This window comes from Pinus tabuliformis, chromosome 9 (genome assembly GCF_031772625.1).
Source record: "Pinus tabuliformis cultivar Carrire ecotype Pingquan chromosome 9, CPIR1, whole genome shotgun sequence".
Classification (NCBI taxonomy): Eukaryota; Viridiplantae; Streptophyta; class Pinopsida; order Pinales; family Pinaceae; genus Pinus; species Pinus tabuliformis.
In genome coordinates, this window is record NC_142307.1 from 1,645,714,456 (window position 1) to 1,645,727,101 (window position 12,646).

Sequence of the window (12,646 nt, forward strand, 5' to 3'; positions counted from 1 at the left end):
AAAAGTGGATCTTGGGGGGTAGGCCCCCAAGATATGAAAAATTGGAATTGCCAGAAGAAAAAGAGCAGAATGCCCAATAAACAAAACCCCAAAGATTTTTTTTATTAAAATAGATAATAACTATAAGGACTACATTGTGGTGGATAATATATCCTTTTACAAAATGCGACTTGTTACTTATAATCTTTTTCAGTTATAATACAACGGGTCAATTCCATGGGTGAATGAATACCATGGGTGGATGTCACAATACCATGGGTCAATTCCATGGGTGAATGAATATCATGGGTGGATGTTACAATACCATGGGCAAATGCCATGGGTGGATGTCACTTACAATACCATGGGCAAATTCCATTGGTGGATGAATAACATGGGTGGATGAATACCATGCGTTGATGTCATTTTCTATTCGGATCATTCCTCCCTCCCTAAGAAAAAATGGTCCCCATTGCGTGTAGTTCCCTCCTGCGAAGCATTTGTTGAATATGAAGAGCTATTGAAGAGAAGGGTTTTATATGGTTAACCCATAACCATGATGAAAAAAGATCCGAGGATAGAGATACCGTGTAATGCTTGTGACCAACTTTGATGCTGACAATGTGTGGCCTAACAAATGGACTTCGATGAAGTGTGGGTTTGTGGATCACCCATAACCATGATGAACAAAGATCTGAGGATAGAGATACCCTGTAATGTTTGTGACCAACTGTGATACTAACAGTATGCAGCCTAGAAAATGGACTTCGATGAAGTGTGGGTTTGTGGATGACCCATAACCATGACAAACGAAGATCCAAGCATAGAGATACCCTGTAATGCTTGTGAACAATTGTGACACTAACAGTGTGCGGCCTAGCAAATGGACTTCCATGACAAGGATTTTTTGCAGTTGACCCATAACCATGATGTTGGTAGTTGATGAAGTAGTAGCTACCTACATAGCCCAAGGTGGGAGGGCACATCTCCAATGAATCCAAGCCGAATGTTGCTATGGTGAAACTGATGAATGTGAAGGAGGTTCCTACTAAAACGGGGTGGGAGGGCACGTCTCCAAAGGCAACCCGCTCCGAATGCTGCTCCAGAATTAAAATGGACATAATTCAATCAATATAACTCAGAATATTTTTTATAACCTATTTTTGGAAACAGAAGGAGTGTTTTGCATCTTTCCATGAGTTGGAAACCCTTATCTGAACACTATAGAATCTCATATTCACGTGGCAACATTTCCACCGTCATAATAATTCTGAAAAAAATTGTTTATTTTAAATCAATGATATCTCCTACATTCGAACTCCGATTCAACCCATTTTTTTTAAATTGAGCGATTTTTCGAGAGGAGCTCAGATATAAAAATCACTTTTATGAAATTCCACACCAAAATTGCAAAAATAGATAGGAGATCCTCCATCCATGAATTTTCGTCAGAAACATTTCTGGAACATAGCTGATTTTAAATCAGCGATGTCCCCCTCATCCGGACTCCGATTCGGCCGATTCATTTTTTGAATTTGGGTATTTTTCTGAAGGAATCCAGATATGTTATTTGTTTTTGTAAATTTCATACCAAAAATTTCATATCTGATCTGCAAACTCTCCGCCCCAAAACATATTTGCAAAAAAATGAAAAAAGAAAAATTATTTATCTTGGCCTAAGAGAATGCTCTATGAAGGACAAAGAACATGCCTGAAATTTGTTGAAAATTGCTGCAAAATTTGAAACTGAAATATGCATCAAACCCTCATTCCAATGGAATCATAACCTGCTCTGATACCATTGATCCAGATCTTAGGGGGAAGCCCCCAAGATCTAAAAGATTGAAATGGATCTTGTGGGGGAGGCCCCCAAGATCTGAAGAATTGCAATGTTAGAAAGAAAATGACAGAACACACATTAAATAAAACCACAAAGAAATTTTATTAAAATAGATAATAACTATAAAGGCTATATTGTGGCGGACAATCTATCCTTTTACAAAATGTGACTTGTTACTTATAGCCTTTTTCAGTTATAATACCACGGGTCAATTCCAAGGTGAATGAATACCATGGGTGGATGTCACTTACAATACCATGGGTAAATAACATGGGTGGATGAATACCATGGGTTGATGCCATTTTCTATTCAAATCATTTGTCACCCTCCTCAACTGGGCCAACCTCTCATCGTCCCAATGAATTCTACCCCAGAATTTATCCATACTGGATTTCCCTTGAGCCATGGGTTTGTCTCTAGTTTCACCCATCACTGTGCACTCATACCCAAAAGCTTCCTTGATCTTTTGTCTAATTTCCCACAGCTAGGCCAATATCATGCTCTGATACCACTGTAATGATCCTTAATAGGAATATAAGCAATAACAAGCAAATAATACATGCAACAAATTACAAAAACGAAATATTCGGCAAACACCAACATAAAAGATGCAAATGGAAAACTTCTGAGCCATTTTATTATATTTATGCAAGTCAAATACAATAGATGATGGAATGGTGCACCTGGGCTTGTCTAAAATCACAAGTAGGACCAAACCCAGGTAGGAAAATGGCTGAGTTGAATGTTGCCTAGTTGTTGCACCAATCTACACTGTGCTGCCGAGAAACTACTACTTTGTTGAAGTTCGAATGGCTATAAGGTGCACAGAAATTTCCCAGAAATTTATATACTTTTAACCCCAGACTCCTTGGTCAAAACCCACAAAAACCTAGAAATAGTTTGGCCTGATTTGGACTTCCCAAAATCGACCCCCAAAGGCACTATTCAATCCCCAACAATTCTGCACTGTCTGCTACAAAGATAGGACTTAAAACACCACCTACGGTGCTCAGAAAATTATGAAACTTTATATTTGGGATCCTTGTCAAAAACCCAGAAATAATTTTGGCTTGTTTAGAATTTTGATTTTCAACCCCCTTGGAGCCTCACCTGAGCTCTAGCTACCAATTTTGACTTGCTGAAAACTTCCTGTAAATCACCTAAAAAATTCTCCAAAATGCTGAGTTCACGTGTGCTATCCAATCCCTGACTCCTCGGATGATCTCTTGGCCCAACTTAGTCACTCCCAAGTACCATGAAATTATATTGTGTGGCCTCTATGTTGTCTCCTAGCCCAGTAGTTTGCATTGTTGGAATGTTGGCTCAGCTGGCTATAAAACCCAACAAGAACGTTGGTCTAATGCTGCTACCTGATCTCCCAAACTCCTGGACAAACAATCAAATCTCCACTTGCCTCAATCTCCTTTTGCATGTTTCCTCACTGCCCAGAAATATGCACTCCTTGCTCTGCATTGGTTGGTGGTGCTATGTCACTTTCCTGGAACTCCTGAAATCCTTATAGAACTGCCTCTCTAGGGCGGGCATGGATGGTCCCCTAAAGTAGAGGTTGAATCTCCCGCTTGAGATATTCATGGCTAAACAACTTGTTGAATCAGCTAAACACAGAGTGAACAATGAAGTGATTTTGTTTGCAAGATGTATGAATGAATCCTAAAATGAGAGCTACTCCCTCCTTATAACTCCTTGGGACTCCCTTGCCTCATGTGGGCCCCCCCATCCACCTATTTGACTTTCCCTCCAAGCTATTTGAATGGGAAAATTCGAATTCCCATGTTGGTGGCCCCCACATTCCACTAGAAACCAAATTAATTCGAATTGCCTCCTAAGTCCCTAAGTCGAAAATGATGGGTTCTCTTCCTTAGCCAAAATTGTCCAAAATCGTCTAGCAGCACCGTGTTACAGATGTGTTTGAGAAGGGACATGACAATGGAATTTTTCAATTTATTACCTATGATGGATCGTAGCTTATTGTCTCTTTTACTACCTTGAATCTCTTGTCTATCAACTTCTTTAGTGAGGAAGTTGACTGTTTTTCACAGTTTACTAGGAACCTATGTCCCTCCAACCAGTCCATTCCTATCAACACATCATAAGATCATAGAGGTAATATATTTAAACTCATCGGTAATATATTCAAACTCACCTTAATCTATTGTCCTCGCATCTACATAGGGAAACCTTCCACCTTGGCTATTACCTTTCGCTTTCCCCAAGTGGCCAATTGTACTAGCCAAGAAGTTTTAAACTTGACACTTGGTAATTGACACAATTCAACTATTATCATACTAACATATCTCAGACTCGCACATATATCAATTAAAATAGAAATGGGATGGTTAGCTATCTTACCTTCAAATTCCACCATTGTGGATTAGTATTCAACTTGATGATCTTCCAAGCCAACCTTAATTGTCATTATGCTTCTAGCCACCTCCCCAACTGTAGCAGCTTCTTGAATATTAGTAGTTGGCTCTGTTCTAACTTGGTGAGCTTTTTTTTTTGTAGTAATGGGTTTCGCCATAGCCCCAACGCTGTAAGGGAGGTTTATGTGACTGACTAGGATCTAGATTACTTGATGGTCCAACTTACCTAGATTCATCTAGTGTTCTTATTCTTTGCTGACTCTTTCCCCGTGGTAAACTTATATATTTTTTTGTGCATATTTAACACCTACAGACATTGTGTTCTTATTATTCCTTTAGAACCTTTTATTTTGCTTTTCACTCAAATAGCCTCTACCAGTTTCCCCTTTCTCCTCATCTACTTATAACATATGCGGGATTTTCTAATAGCTTCATCCATTTTCTTGGAATTATCAAATATCAGTCTTTCCTTCATGAAAGTTGGTAGGTTTCTAACAAAGTGTTACACCTTAGCATTCTCTTCCTCTATATATGGAACATTTATTAACAGAGAGGTAAACATGGTTACAAACTCATTCGTGGACTATTGTCCTAATTCCAAACCATGAAATTCCTTTTCCTTCTCATCGTAAAACCTCTTGGTTACAAATTTATCTTTAAAAGGTTTCTGAAAGGTGTCCCAAGCCACTTCTTGTTCATCAATACCTCGAATCGTTTAATTTCTTCCCATGATAAGGTGGATTTATCTTGAAATTGATAGATTGCCAACTTGACCTTTAAATTATCATGATATTCGTAGACATAAAAATACTTATTCATATTAATCAACCAGGCTTCAGCAGTTTCTTCCATTTCACCTTCAAATTGTGGGGGCTTACTTTTTTTGTACTCACCCTGTAATTCATCCTTTGGCCTCTTGGCCCCCCTCCCACTGAAATTATTTCCAAACTCTTCCTCATTATCCATTCAACCTCCTTCAATTTTTGGGTGGTCGTCCCATTGTCGATGCATCTCAACTTTGTTCCCATTATCTAGTCTGGGATCTAGGTTCCTTTGGTTTTTTCTATCTGAGAGGATTTTCATAATCCTTTCTTGTTCCAATCTCAAACTCTCATTGTCAACTCTTAAATTTCCCATCTGAGCTCACAACTATTGGATTGTTTATAGTAGCGTAACATTAACATTCTGGGTTTCTTCTCCTACCTAAACAGACTTCTATGGATTGGCACCTACACGAGGAATAAATCCATATCCCATTGACGGTCCTCTAGGTGGAATAACTCTAGTTCCCCTCCTCATCTTTCTTTAGCTACCTCTTTGCACCATTACCACTTTGGTTATTTAGAGTTTATTGATCAGGTCACAGTGTTGCAACTTGTGGCTTGGATACCAATTGTAACATGTTTAACTATACACATTAGAGATCACACACAAAACAGAAAAAGAATTCCTACTAAGGTAGTTTTACACCTTCATCTAACAATACAATAGTTTATATGCAGGATCCCATTATGTTAAAAACAACACAATTGATTTGGGGTTAATTCGAACGTGTATGGGAATTATAGCTTATTAAATTTAATCATTGATTATAAAATGTAACCTAAGGCTTAATATATCGTTTGCCTACTTCTTACGCCTTAACAAGATGCCTAGATATGACCGAGGCTATTGACAAGAACCTTCTCGAAGTCCGGATCCTAGAGTTGTCAATCTCCTTGGGTACAAAGATTGGGTAATGACATGTGAGAGGATCCTCACCTTGGATGCTAAGGTTCCAAATCTAATGGTTGATTTTTTGTCAGGATAGGTTAGTGTAACCATTCCCTACCATGGTCGCCACTCAGCCCATTCATTTGCACCAAATGTTTCTTGGATTCGAGCTTTACAACCAGGATGGGGCTGGCAGGTTTTAAGTGTTTCTAGCAGTAGGAATGACCACTCAGGTGAGACTAAGCGTGAAACCATTTTTAATCAAGCGAATATGCATAAATTGAATTAAGGTTTCCCTTTATTCAAGATAATATTTTGTGTTCTCCCTTAAACACTTAATTCGCACCGGTTACTGTAACTTATTCTCATCTTTCTCTCGTCAGAATCAGGTGTAGCTACAATGGTTTTGTTTGAACACTACAAATTTGAACTGGGACGCATATACCCTCTGTCCTCTGATAATGAAGCTAGGTGTATGGACTGGTTCTCTGGTCAGTTCCTTTTTAACAATGTCATTGATTCTCATATAATTTTTAGATTGTCATTTTCACAAGTATTAGAAGTTTCGCCAAGTTACAAAAAAAAGGATATGGTAGCTCCTCGGTCTTTCGATGAAATTGTTGGTGAGGGTTTTAACATTAGTCTTCCTAGGAATAAGCTAACCACCTGGTAATTCATAACTGACCTCCTCTCAAACCCTAAATTTTTACAAGGCTTCCGAAAAGAAATTTTGTTGATCTCTTTTTTGTTCACATGCAGGTGGTGCATGGCTTACAGTCAAATGGCAAGAAGGTCGACCAAGAAAACCAAACCTATATCCTACCTAACATGCCTAGGTGCAAGATTTCTATTTATTGTTCTTCCCTATGCATTTGTAGTTATGAATACAAATGTAACTTTTCTATCCCTTCTTGGGAGGAACAAGTGTCCGGTAATTCATAGTTTTAATTCAATGAACCCTATTTCCTCGAAGTAGTAATTTAAAGTCGATATTAAGGTGGTTTAGTTTCTACTACATATTTTAAAAGTGTTGGGCCTTGTGGTGTACCTTGGCCATTAATAGGGCGCACTGTATAAGTTATTTTTTGAAACATTATGTTCCAAACTTTTTGTATACTAATTTTTCCTTCCGTGTATATGTGATGTCGCAAAGGAAAAGTGTCAGTTCTTTTAGTTTAACATTCCATGGTAAAATCCTCTCAGCAAGGGCCTACATTTCATTCTTGTTTAAGCTTACATTTCACGGTGTTTTCCCTTATATATCTATATATATATATATATATATATATATATATATATATATATATATATATATATATATATATATATATATATATATATATATATATATATATCTATATATATATATCTATATATAGATATATATATATATATATATATAGAGAGAGAGAGAGAGAGACACACACACACACATACACACACATATGAATTTGTTACTAGGTTGGTGAAGGTTCCTTAGGGATCACTGAGTGTGACCAGACCTGGCTGCTGGTTCCCTTTGGTGACCTGCATCTAAAGCCTTCTTGTACCTATGTACATAGAATCATGTTTGCCATGTTCATCTTTCTCTTTTAGCTCTTGACAGAGGTCCGAAGGGTTATGGTCGAAACAATAGTTTCTACAGAAATACACTTGGAATAATTTTAGGTATGTTTTCTTGTTTTCTATAGGTATTACCAGATTTTATAGTTTCTCTTTTAATGTGTTTTCACTCAGTTGTTGTGTAACCATCCTTTTCTTATTGATTCCTCCAAAGGAAATGATTTCCTTCATGCCACAATTACCATTGTGAGCAATCTCCTTTAGTCTCACAGGTACCCTAACTCATGGCTATCCCATACTAGTTCAATGAAGAATACTTCCCATGGAGGATTTAACAATCCCCACATCATTCAGTACACTTGGGTTGTATGTTAATTGGGAACTTGACTACCTGAACGTATCCCCTCCATGGTTCAATATATATATATATATATATATATATATATATATATATATATATATATATATATATATATATATATATATATATATATATATATAGATATATATATATATATATATATATATATATATATATATATATATATATATATATATATATATATATATATATATATATATATATATATATATATAAGAAAAAGACAACTTTAGCAGCCATACAGTCACACCATTCCTCATGGTGCACAAACCTCCCTTAATCATTTATGTCTTAGGAATATTATTATGCTCCTCAATTAAACAATTTTTTATTTAATTTCAATCTCATCACATTCTCTATCTGAGCACAACTCAACATCCCTTCCATAATTACAGTAAATAAATACATTTTTGTTTCTTGTCAAGCACCACCTGCATAGCATTCTTTGCAATTCAGCTTAAACAAAATGAGGTCTTTTTCTTTCCAACAGATTTAAAACTCAAACAAACACATATCATATTCAAGCAAAAAAAACTTATCTGAAGAGAAACTTATCCAATAATTCAACAGGGCAAAGCGAGTTCCACCCATCCTTGAGAAGAAAGATTACGTCCACTTCTCCCCCCAAGCTTCCACTCTAGAACAATAGAAAAAAATAGCTAATTTAGAGTGAGATAATAAGGATCAAGACACTGCAGTCTAACCTAATACTTGTTGATCTTTGTCTGTACCAGATTTCTCCACTAGCCCTAGTCTAGCTCAAGGTTCACTCCTTGGTAGTGTCTTGCCTGAATTTACAAAATTCCTTTCTTTTCCTTTCAGTAAAGATAAAAAGCAGAACCCCCTTCTTCCCATTGAGATCCTCCGTTATCTCCAAGGAAGAGAGGGGTACCTATTACTAATTTTCTCGAGGTTGGAATATGTTTTCGGTGTGTCCTATTGAATTCCATGTTTCTCATAACAAAATAATATAAATATTTTTTTTAAATATTTATAACACAGGTTTCACTAGGCTTCCCTGAGCCCCAATTTCTAAAGTGTTAAGTAATGAAAGTGACATAAATGAAAGTAACTTAAATATAGCCCTAGGTTTTTCCAATTATGAATTTCAACTTTTAAAATTTTTGAAAATAAATAAATAAATTATATGCTAATTTTGAGATTTATATTCTCGAATTTTTTCCATATTGAATTTTACATAGTCCATTTTTTCCATATAGAATCGAATCTGAATCCGAATTTGAATTTGAATTTGAATTTGAATTTGGTAACTATGATTTAAAGTATTTTGGATCTCTCCCCACTTAATACATCTAGATTAAGTTTGTTCATCTATAAATTTACTCGCACAACTATTTCCTAGTCCACATTTAATACATCTTGATTAAGTTACTTGGTATGTTGAGTTTGATCTCTCGAGAATTTATACATTTGGATGAAGTTGGGTTATGTTGGACCACAATGTTACACTTTGGAGATCAATCTCTACATAGTTAATACATTTAGATTAAGTTGCTCGGCATGTGATCAAAACCCAACCAAATTGATACACTTCTTGGTTTGTTTCTAAGCAATTAATACAACTAGATTAAGTTAGTTTCGCTATGATCCAAACCCAAGTTGTTAGCTTTTTATGGAAGTAGGCTCATTCAATTTCTTAAATTCTAACTAGAAAAAAAACTATTTCTTTGTTGAAGATTACCAAGTCTTTCCATGAAATGGGAAGTCATAATCTTGTTTAGCATCAAAAATTTAACATAGAAATAAAAATTATATCAATTTTCTTTTGATGGATATAGCTGACTATTGCAACTATAAAATGAAAACTAGAAAAGCAACTTTAAAATTGCTTCCCAGCCAACCACCTAGACATGAGAAGGAGGACCAAATGAGCTTCAATGCCTTGCAAACACCCATCATCAATCAATTATAGAGAGTTAAAGTGCATCTAACATAATGAGGATCTCCTTGAATTCATTATCATCAACCAGAATTTCCCCAAACAACATTTTAAATGTGAATAGATATGCACCATCCATTGTATAGATATGTTGACCAAAACCACCACAGTGGCCAACATCTAGACCTAATCAACAATTTCATTCACCACCTCAGTCTCAGTTAAGCAACAACGTTCCCTTATATTTTCATGTTCATCCCCGCAATGTCATGTTAAATGTTTTGGGTTGTATGAGAGCAGAAGAGCATCACTGAGAATTCCATCCACTGGTGGGCTATTGAGCCAACTTGATCCTTGCAATTGATAACACTGCGTCATCATTAGGCATGCAATAGTTTCTTTGTACTCGCCAACCAAGAACCAAATGAAGAGCAAGATGAAAGGGGTTAGTGTAAGAAACAAAAGTTGAACTCCCATATTTAGACAATAGGGCTAAGTTAGTGGACACTAGATAATGGACTGAGTGTGGGCGAAATAGGGCTAATTGTGTGAAAATTGTATTGCTTATTATATTGTGTTATTTATTTTCCATAATGCTCTCCATATTTGTTGCTTCAGCAACATAGTTTAGAATGACAAGTTTTGTCCTATAACTTTAGGATCTATCATGAACTATTAAAGGTTTTGTTATGTATCTATGGGTAGCTGAGATAAAGATTTTATATGTCACGGGAGGCAGAAAGGATAATATAGTGCAAAGGCTGAGTCCATGATCTAAAAGATGAACCCCATGTGCATAGAGTACGAATACCAAATTAAAACTCCCCAAGTCTTTCCATGGCTCGGGCCTTTGGATATTTTTGTATCAATGAATTTGGTGTTATCGTTTTCCCTAAAATTACATACAGACAACTAACCAACACAAATGAATTTATCATGCATACAACTGATGGGGTAAAATCTTCTGCCATGTAATTTTTTTTCTATAAAAAGAAAAAGGACTAATTTTATCCCCATATTGTCATTCTTACTCAACATATGCTCGATTTAAAACTACCAATTTTTCATTTGTCCATAAAATTTCATGTTGGTGAAAACATACATATACCATAGTATTAAAATTACATATACCATAGGATTAAAATTACATATACCATATGATTAAGCTTACATATACAAGAGATATTACAAGCAACACATTCAATGTTTACTTTTATCCCCACACATTTATTTTGCAGTGGATTCGAGGTTGACCCCTTATAGATGCATAGAATCAAGCAAAACATACAATGCATCATTTTAATATAATATAGGAAAAACAGCAAAAACAACTTACATGGGAAAATGAGGTTCTCTCCAGGTAATCACATCCATCTAGATGGATTTATTGTAGGCTTGGACATGCTAGTTGAAGGTAGTAAACTATAATGACTTCTGAAAAATAATCCTTGAACAATGGTATAGGCAGTCTTAGGACACAAAAATGTTTCCATCCATATGTACGCAATTCATATATGTCGAGAGAAAAGAAATCCAACTAGGACAACAAGACTGAGTTACAATGATGACTTATTTTCAATGTTACGGTGATGACTTGGTACATCTATTGCTTATATCCAAACCAAGTGTAACTCAACAATTCATAAGCCTTTGTATCAAATTCACAAGCCTGGGTACTGTATTAAAAAAGTGTCAAAATTTGTAAATCAGGGGATATCAAACGTAACTTGGCGGTGCTTGTTGAGGATAACTTTTGCAGAAAGGAGAAATTATTAGTAATAACAACACCAAAAGAAGTTGGTCCTTTCAAACTAGCGATTGCATCATCAACCATCAAAATAAATGCAAATTTCCTAGCATCAAAGATCAAAGTACTCACCTTTGGTAAAAAGAAGGCATGAATCTTTTTTCTTCATCTAACATTTTTTTTCAAATGTATCCCTTTGTTTCTTGTCTAAAATGAAAAATTTACAATAACTCATGTTGAATTAGACGAAAAACATGAACCATATTAAATTTCTTTAAATGATCCATATTCTTGACCTAAGATATCCATAGATTTGATGCCATAGTTTATTTGTGGAGCCGTTTTCAGCAACCAATGCTTGTTTTCTTATTGTTGTAATTGTATACTTGTCAAGATCTCCGTCAACAACTTTTGCAACCGGTTTGTATTTTTCCCTCTTGAAACCCTTTCAATCATATTCTATATTGGAATGATGCTTTAGCATTTGTTGTCTATAGTTTCTTCTTTAGGCCTAGTATATACATACTCCACATCTTTAACACCTCCATCATGCACTATCATTGTGATTGTTCCTTTTCCTTTGACCATGTGTTCCTTCTTATCTCTTGAAGCAATTGTCGCTTGGCGACTTTTATTATCATTCAATTAGACAAACAACTCATTTTCTCATGTCATGTGGTCTATGTAATATATCCTTAGCATATTTTTGGTCAATAGTGAGGTAATAGAGAATCTAAGATCTCTCTTCTCTTCACACTTTTTCATGAGAAGATTCATACTTCATTTCTACAATTCTTTTGATAATGAGCAAGTTTTCCACAATAATAGTACTTGCATTCAATACTAGGGCTGAAGTTTCCTCTTCTTTATTATTTGAAGTTGTGATCTATTTGACATTGTCTCTTGTCTCTTTGGTGGCCAAAACTTTGTGTTCATTTCCCGTTGCTCTTTAACACAAAAGAATGTTTACAACTTTCTTCTTCATCATATAGCTTATTTTTTTCTCATTCGATAACTGATTAAATGTCAAGGGCATAGGTCATGTAGATGAGTTGAGACAAAATCTATTTCTTTATTTATGAGGCATTCACGTTGGTATAATTAGACAAGGTATTTAACTTGAACATAGGCATCATGA